Below are 9,947 nucleotides of genomic sequence, written 5' to 3'. Positions count from 1 at the left end.
TGTGCGCAGCCCTAAGCAAACTCTGACCCATGCGTACGCATGGTTTGGAGGAAAAGGACAATTTGCGACACAGATGGTGTGGCGGTGAACTGAAGTCAGACCGAAAAATTGTAGAGTGAGAAGAACGATTATGTTTTATCATCGCCCTTCATACATTTAATTTCAACCCGTATCATGCGTTAAATCTATGTAATCAGAATAATTTAAGTCAACTGCGTTATTTCTCAGTTATAACTCCAGAAACATCTCCTTAGAATAGAAATAAAATAAAAATAAATCTCTATATTTAATCCCATCACTCCATACTGTCCACTGACGGCGCGACTGCATGGAATAAAGCATCCGTCCAACATGTGTCAATAACATAATATTTTTATGTGACACTGTAAACACATAATCAAATGTCAATTAAATCCCAAGTGTGGAAAACCAAGCCACACTCCTCATCACCATGGGTGGATTACTGCACGGGCACACCGGGAACATGCCCAGGGGCCCAAGGGCTCAGGGGGCCCTTGGGCCCCCCTGAGCCGCCCCACAAGTTACTAACAGTGGGGTCCAGGGCCCCACAAGTTACTAACAGTGGGGCCTAGGGCTCCAGCGTTAGTAACTTTTAATGTTGCATTGTCGAAGCAATCAGTAGAGAAATACAACAATTCTAGCGAAAACAGCAATAGTAGGCCTATTACTACTGAGTAAATAAATTAATAAAAAGATCACTAGGGGGCACTATTTCAGTTTGTGAATTTGAGACCATTCACGAACAAGTCACTGTCATTTAAACATGGAGCAACGGCGAACTCCAAGTGGAGCGTTGAAGCAATGAATTTATTCAGTTCAGATCATTTAACAAGCCTGGAGATGATGCAACCCCAAAAGGACTGCTACGAATTATACTCGATTGTGGACTGCAATCTATGTTTCCAAATGTGTATGTAGCGCTACGGCTTTTTCTGACTCTGCCCGTCAGTAATTGCGAAGGGGAGCGGTCATTCTCTCTTCTGTCCAGGATAAAAAACTGAGGACGAAAATGTCACAAAAACGCCTCAAGGCACTTTCTCTCATTGAGAGCGACCTTACCAATGCACTGGAGTTTGATGATATCGTGGAGGATTTTGCACGGAACAGAGCCCGAAAAATGCATTTCATAGGTGAAATGCATTACTGTCAATTAATGTAAGGAACTGTTCGTATTGAGTTGATTTAAGTCGTTTATGTTTGTGGTTGAAAGCGGTGCATTCGAAATTCGTTCAAATCGCCAAAAATTGCATCAATTATGTATTTTTTTATCCTGTTTTGGTTAAATAAAGATGCATTTATTTGTAATAATTATTGTGAGTTTGCCTTTCCTGTGCTACAAATCCTGCTGAGTTGCAGGTATAGGCCAATGACTTATTATCGCCAATAAGTGTGTGTGTATTCTGGGTGCGTGTGTTTACGTTGGAAGGGGGGGGGGGGCCTGCGGAGTCCACGTGCCCAGGGGCCCCATAATCCGTCTATGCTCATCACAATCGTTGTCCGTTACTCTTGATGCTTTTCATGACAAATCAGGCATTAAAAAGGGGTTATGTTCAAGAACATTTTACGTGGATGATTACAAACTGATTATCCAAGGTGTTCTCGGTCAGTCTTATTACCGTAACCCTATAAATGCAGAGGTGAGCGCCGTGGTAATGCTGCACCATATGGCACTTCTGGCGGACCATGCAAATGACAGGATTCGGAGGGAGATGGTCTTTAGGGACCATAACGATTTATTGGTAGGCTACATAAAAATATGTAACTTTATGTCAGACCACTTCTTTTTTAATTCTGGGACTGTGCGCTACTGAGCTCCTTGCTACTGACAGAGTTCACTGCTGTAGCAACATGTTGCCACTCACTCTGCTTTTTGTTGTTGGCGAACAAAACTACTTTTCGGGCCTCCATCTCACCCACAAGTGTCTCCACTTCAACCTCCGTGAAATTTCGCTTTTTTGCTTTTCTCAGTACTTCTGCCTTTGTTTCCGACAAGACATAATACTTGCATCTGAGTCTCTTTTATATGCAGATCGAATTCATGAGGTCATTTGCATTGACCATTTATGGTTAAAAAGGGGCGTGTACAGGGCGGAACGTGAAGCTCACACTGCGCACACTTGTAGGCAGTCTGTGATTTATAAAGAAAAGATTGCGTACGGTGTGCGTACGCAGGGTTTTATAAATCTGAATATTTTTTGGCGCACGCAAAACTTGGCTTTTGGGCGTACGTACACTTTTAGTAGCGATCCCACGCAGTTTTATAAATGAGACCCCAGGGCTTTAACTTTCTGACATTAAATGTGTCAGTGTATGTAAATGGATGTTAGCAATTGTTGGTGTAGACGCTGTTTTCTTATGTGTATTGCTATCCTGTATATTTCATGTATTGCATTCATCTTATTCCACCCCTTTTTAAATGTTATTGTCTTCCGCTTTGTGTTGCTCTGTGAGCGTTATGTTATGCAAATGATTACTTTATACTACTTAACTACTTGTACATGTTTTAACTATTTGTACATTGGCTTTTGTTTTTAATGTAATTAGTCTTTAGTATTATGACAAAGCATGAACTCCATCATTAAAGGATTTAGCAAATGCCTCAAATGTGTCAAGTTTATTTTATTGACCCTCTCTGACACAGTCATCATGTTTGTGTATAAAACAGATATCAGTTAAAGTTTGTTATAGATTTGTAAAAATGAATATAAACAACAAGATAAACAACATTGCAACCATTACAACGGATTTAACTTAGTTATAACTGATTGAACATCTTATTCCTCATCTTCTTGTATAATGTCCCCACGAAGATTACAGACCTGCAAACACTCAGAATCTTGTCAAATTTCGGGGCAGGGTTAATGGGCACTGTTTGAGAGACTGTTCTGTAGTTCTTCCGGCGGCGTATGACTCTCTCAACGTGCACTCGGACGTTGGCTATGCGCCTCGTGTTGGTGGTGTCTTCTTCGGACAAGGGAAGGCCTCTTTTAGTGAAAGCTGGCAGGACGAGCTTGACTTTACGTTCAAACAGAGGATCTTGGATAGCAACTCCTTGGTCAGCCATCACCTCATCACCTGGACGCAGATACTCCAGAAACCCTGAGTTGGCTATGATGAACTTGCCACTGCATCTCCCACCATATTCTGGAGCGATGAACCTAATCAAACCACATGGTGCAATGGTTATGAGGAACTTGATTGAATTATGTCCATAGTAATAATGACTGTAACTCGCCTCTTGAGTCCAGATTGTGAGCCTTCTGAAGAGGGGTCTCAGAACAGTCGATTGCGCATGTGGTTAATGGATAATGTTCCTTGAAGCTCTGTGGCATCGTTGCCTGGATCGTCTCCCTGGGCAGCCATGGAACATAGCTCTTCATCTTCTCCATGAAGTCCAGCCACTGAGAGATTATCCTACTGCCGACAGACTGAGACACTCTGAACTTCTCTGCGATGTTGTCCTGCAATAGGTTCCAGCCGGAGCTCCATCAGGGTCATCAACAGTTGATCCTTGCGAAAAAAAACATAAGGGGTAACACTGTGGTTTTTTATTGGTCGTCATGAAAAAAAACCTAAGGGGTAACACTGATGTTTTTATCAGCCTGTCCTCCTAGAAAATACGACCGCATAGGTCGTTTGTACCGCCCCAAATTACGACCCACTGGAGCGTATTTAGCGCCTCTAGCGGTCATGCAAATAACTACATTCTGAAGTCTCGGGGCCGCTCGTGGACGCTCGTGGTTGCTCGGGACGCGCGTAGCCATATTAATCATTATTATCTGAATGGGAAATGCAATATTTTAGGACAGATACACAATTAAACGTGTTTCTAATGACATTTCTAGCGAGAAATGTACATTTTCCTTGCATAATCTTCAGTCAGTGAATGTGTATGATCTTTATTATCTGAATGGGAAATGCAATATTTTAGGATCGATTCAGCGTTAAACGTGTTTCTAATAACATTTCTAGCAAGAAATATACTGTTTACTTGCATAATCTTCATTCAGTGATTGTGTCTGATCTTTAGTTTTATAGTTATTAGGAAGATTTAATCGTCTCGCTCGCATGTTTCAACGACGTCAGGTTGGGGACGCTGCTTTCGCTAAACTAGCAGCTCACGTGTTTCCTGCGTTTGTGTTATTAAACCGTTACTTTATGTAACTTTTAATGATATTGTAATAACCACAGGCGAGGTATTGAGCGAAGTAAGCTTGATAGCAGGTTTATTGGATTCCACAATCGGACAGGCAGGCACAGCTCCACCGGAAAACTACAACAACCAAAACTCCCGCCCGGAAGGAAACCCCCGGAACCCCCTCTCAGAAGGCCCGCACCTTCCTCCCACCCTGTGACGCTAAAATATCATCTTGTTAGAAACCCGTTCATCTGAGAGCCAACCCAGTAGCCAAAAGCATACGTTGACAGTGTACGTTTTCGTGAACACTGGATTACGTTGCATTTCAACATAAAATAGCGTGCTAAGCACACACACACACACACACACACACACACACACGCACACACACGCACACACACGCACACACACGCACACACACGCACGCACACGCACGCACACACACGCACACACACGCACGCACACGCACGCACACGCACACACAATGCATTTCGCTGCTAAAACAACAACTTGGGCTGCTTCTCGGACATTTTGGGTGGATTTTGAACGGTATGTGGGCAGGACGTTTTTTGCAGGCAGGACCTGGCAACCCTGCGCTGTTGCCCGAGGTGAAGAAATGCTCCGGAGCAGATCTGGATCCACCATGGCCAAAATAATTGTCATGAATAGCATGAATAGATTCATGCATTATCATTCAACTTGAACATGTGTTTTTACAGTATATAGTGGTGGAGGGATGACGTATGTTGGCAAACCCGGAAGTGAGCGTCGACCTGGGTTTCCCTTGACAAAAAGCCAACGGGTTTTTCCATTGGATTTTGGATTATTGCAGAAAAATTTGCATCTTTGAAGCACCTCCACAAAAACTGAAAAAAATAAATAATAAAAATAATAATAACTGTGCCCCAAAGAACGAAATGTAAACCAATGCATTCTGAATGGGAGTGTTTCTCAGATTTTCCATGCTACACAGAACGAAATGTAAACCCATACAAATAAAGACTTCATGGTCATAATAATTAAAATATCATTAAGCTACTACTGAGTGTGTAGGGAGGTATTCTATTTTTTTCAACGGGGCTGAATCCAGTCACTTGACCTTCATGGTTGCTATGGTGGTTGCTATCGACCGCCCCCTTAATACTAAAACCTAAAATACTAAAAACCACGCGGCAAAGGAGCTGCCGTCAATTGGGTTGTTTTTGTCGTAAACTAGGGTCCGATGGTTGAAAAATAGACAGATATTCCAAGGTATCCTTAAAAGGCAGCTTGGATGTGTTTATTTTCTGCAGTTTAGACTTCTTCAATAACTAATTTTTGTAAGCAAAACACCAAGCTCATTGATTTAATGAGGGAGGGTTATTTGAAACAATTTATTCAATAAATATTTGTGAGAGGTCATTCCTTCTCCTGATTTTACTTCCTATTTATGTCTAGGGTAAACCCCTACTGTCCACAAGCATCCCCCCCTCCCCATATGGATTTGGAGAATTGTTGCCACGTCCCAGTGGTGGAGGTATCATATATATATGAAAGAGGGCATTCAATTATAGCCTACTACAATGATCAATTAGGAGGCCGAAGCCCTAAAGGAAGTGATGCAATAGGTGATTGAGTCGACAACATTTAAGTAAGCTGTATAGGGTCTCTTATATATCAAAGGGGGTCTCAAAGGACGCATACGCTTCAACCTGTGGCTCCAGCACTACAGGAAATGACTCAGCAAGTGCTCCATCTCGTTTCAACTCACCCAGCGGCTCGCTTGCAAGATTTTGGCCTGAAGTTCTGTCCAGACCTACACCCTAGCCATCCAACATGCATATCTGAGAATCAGGCCTCTCTTTAATAATGACAAAAAGTTATGAGAGAAACACACATTAACTTTTTGTTATCATAAGCGGCGTGGTGGACAAAGCCCCTCAGAAGTGTAGCCTGCAAGACCTAATGGTTCAGAATGTGGTGGAAAAACAGTTTTTGAGATAGGAAGGTCCTACCGCCCTGAAATTTTAATACCTTATTCTAGGGCCTAACTGGGACCTCCGCACCGAAACTTGGCCCGGTCGGACCCCGAGGGCAGGAAGGGGGGGCCTGCCCTCGGGGTCCGACCGGGCCAAGTTTCGGAGCGTGTCGTACACGGGGCCCCGGGAAATGTGTGTAAACATTTTAGCTTCCCTAGCTATCTCGAAAAGGTCGGCAAAGGGGCGTGACCTCCAGTACAGTAAATGTACGTAAGACAGAGGTTAGTTTCTAGTCCCCATTTTTTGTGGGATTTTTTTATGAGATAACAAAAAGTTAATGTGTGTTTCTCTCATAACTTTTTGTCATTATTAAAGAGAGGCCTGATTCTCAGATATGCATGTTGGATGGCTATGGGTGTAGGTCTGGGAAGAACTTCAGGCCAAAATCTTGCAAGCGAGCCGCTGGGTGCAGGTGCAATGAGATGGAGCACTTGCTGAGCCTGGACTTTCATAATCTTCGCTCTGTGAATGTAAAGGATGTTTGGTCGGATGTTACGACGAAGAATCATAATGTGAATGGGAATATTCTATAAATCTCTTGATATCATCTTTCGTCTCAACACTTCTGCTGCAGCCACTTAAAGTCTCACTCCGAGAACCTTCAAATATGAATCAATCCATTAGAAGTATGAAAATATCTTCCCGGTGGTGCAACAGAGCAAACAAGGTGTCCTTTGACATCTACGTTTCGATGATCATATTGATGATCATATTTGAATATGTTTCGGGGTAGTAATTAGCTGTCGATTTTGGAGGCCTTTATCAATAATGACCAGCTATAGATTTGCTTCCCGATGGAGATTTTTGACAAATTACATGTTAATTAGCATCTACACGTTAAGCTGAGTCCAATGAGATCAAGCTCGGCCTCTTGCTACACCGAGATCATGTCCTAGACCTAGGTGTACCATGTAAAATACATGTTACCATTAGCTAGAGTGTCGTTCTTGGTGTCATTGGACTCAGCTCAACGTGTAGATGCTAAATAACATGTCATTTTTCACAAATTTCTATCGGGAAGCAAATCAATAGCTGCTCATTATTGATTAAGGCCTCCAATTTCGACAGCTAATTACTACCATTAAACATGTTTGAATATGCTCATGTGTGGCATCGTTGTAATCGCCTGGATGTTGAAGGACACCTTGTTTGCCCCGTCACGCCACCGGGAAGATATTTACATGCTTCTGATTGACTAATGAATTGATTCAGCTATTCCCCCAGAAGTCTGGGGTCAAAAGGTCAAAAGGAGCCGGCACCACGCCGCTTATGAGACCAAAGTTAATGTGTATTTCTCTCATAACTTTTTGTCATTATTAAAGAGAGGCCTGATTCTCAGATATGCAGGTTGGATGGCTACGGTGTAGGTCTGGGAAGAACTTCAGGCCAAAATCTTGCAAGCGAGCCGCTGGGTGCAGGTGCAACGAGATGGAGCACTTGCTGAGTCATTTCCTGTAGGGCTGGAGCCACAGGTTGAAGCGTACACACACACACACACACACACACACACACACACACACACACACACACACACACACACACACACACACACACACACACACACACACACACACACACACACACACACAATGCATTTCGCTGCTAAAACAACAACTTGGGCTGCTTCTAGGACAGGGGGTCCTTTGAGACCCCATTTGATCTATAAGAGACCTCAAAGTACAACTTACTTAAATGTTGTCGACCTGCAGTCACCTATTGCATCACTTCCTTTCGGGCTTCGGCCTCCTAATTGATCATTGTAGTATAATTGAATGCCCTCCTTCATATATATGATACCTCCACCACTGGGACGTGGCAACAATTCTCCAAATCCATATGGGGAGAGGGGGGGGGGGGGTGATGCTTGTGGACAGTAGGGTTGTACACTAGACATAAATAGGAAGCAAACTCAGGAGAAGGAATGACCTCTCGCAAATATATATTTAATAAATTGTTTCAAATAACCCTGCCTCGTTAAATCATTGAGCTTGGTGTTTTGCTTTCAAAAATAGGTTACAGAAGAAGTCTAAACTGCAGAAAATAAAAACAACCAAGCTGCCTTTTAAGGATACCTTGGAATATCTGTCTATTTTTTAACCATCGGACCCTATTTTACGACAAAAACAACACAATGGACGGTGTCACGTTAAAATTGTACCGGGGGCGAAAATTGTACCGGCCTACGTCAGTTTGTTTACATCCTGACAACCTGCCCGGCAACAGACGACGCGATGCAGAAAACATGTTTCCAAACGACGAAATAACATAATACAGATAGCGGATCGCTATCTGTATTATGATAGATAGCGATAACACTTGTTTTTACTTTATATTTGTATTGTATTTAATTGTTTAATCGAAACAATAAAAAAATTTGCCCGCGAAACGGGCGATCGCGTCAAATGACAAATGTTTTGCCCGCGAAACGGGCGATCGCGTCAAATGACGTAGGAGGGTTCTTGAAACATAATACAGATAACGGATCGCTAGATAACGCTAGATTTTTTTATTGTTTCGATTAAACAATTAAATACAATACAAATATAAAGTAAAAACAAGTGTTATCGCTATCTATCATAATACAGATAGCGATCCGCTATCTGTATTATGTTATTTCGTCGTTTGGAAACATGTTTTCTGCATCGCGTCGTCTGTTGCCGGGCAGGTTGTCAGGTTGTCAGGATGTAAACAAACGATGACGTAGGCCGGTACAATTTTCGCCCCGGTACAATTTTAACGTGACAACGGCAGCTCCTTTGCCGCGTGGTTTTTAGAGCCATGTAAGGATTAGAGGGGCGGGTCGATAGCAACCACCATAGCAACCGTGACGGTCAAGTGACTGGATGCAACCCCGTTGAAAAAAATTGAATACCACCCTACACACTGAGGAGAATAATGATATTTAAATTATTATGACCATGAAGTCTTTATTTGCATGGGTTTACATTTCGTTCTGTGTAGCATGGAAAAATCGGAGAAACACTCCCATTCAGAATGCATTGGTTTACATTTCGTTCTTTGGAGCACAGTTATTTTTATTTATTTTCAGTTTTTGTGGAGGTGCTTCAAAGATGCTAATTTTTCTGCAATAATCCAAAATCCAATGGAAAAACCCGTTGGCTTTTTGTCAAGGGAAACCCAGGTCGACGCTTACTTCCTGGTTGGCCAACATACGTCATCCCTCCACCACTATATACTGTAAAAACACATGTTCAAGTTGAATGATAATGCATGAATCTATTCATGCTATTCATGACAATTATTTTGGCCATGGTGGATCCAGATCTGTTCCAGAGCATTTCTGCACCTCGGGCAACAGCGCAGGGTTGCCAGGTCCTGCCTGCAAAAATCGTCCTGCCCACATACCGTTCCAAATCCACCCAAAATGTCCTAGAAGCAGCCCAAGTTGTTGTTTTAGCAGCGAAATGCATTGTGTGTGTGTGTGTGTGTGTGTGTGTGTGTGTGTGTGTGTGTGTGTGTGTGTGTGTGTGTGTGTGTGTGTGTGTTAGGGCTGTCACTTTTTATTCGAAGTTCGAATATTCGTTCGAAGGTGGGGTGAAAAGTTCGAATTCGAAGTGTAATTCTCCATTCGAACTGTAAAAATGCGCTATAAAGAAGAGAGCGGCGAGTGGCTTCTCCTCAATGAAGCGGCCCTCCTGGATCCCCGCTTCTCCCGGTTAGTCCACCTTTCCACTGCACAGAAACATCTCGTGACTGAAAGCCTCTCACACGAGCTCACTGAAACGGAGACCGACACTGATCGCACACGA

Source organism: Gadus macrocephalus, chromosome 4 (assembly GCF_031168955.1).
Source record: "Gadus macrocephalus chromosome 4, ASM3116895v1".
Classification (NCBI taxonomy): Eukaryota; Metazoa; Chordata; class Actinopteri; order Gadiformes; family Gadidae; genus Gadus; species Gadus macrocephalus.
The sequence above is the reverse complement of the archived record's forward strand: the minus strand, read 5'-3'. Positions refer to the sequence as shown.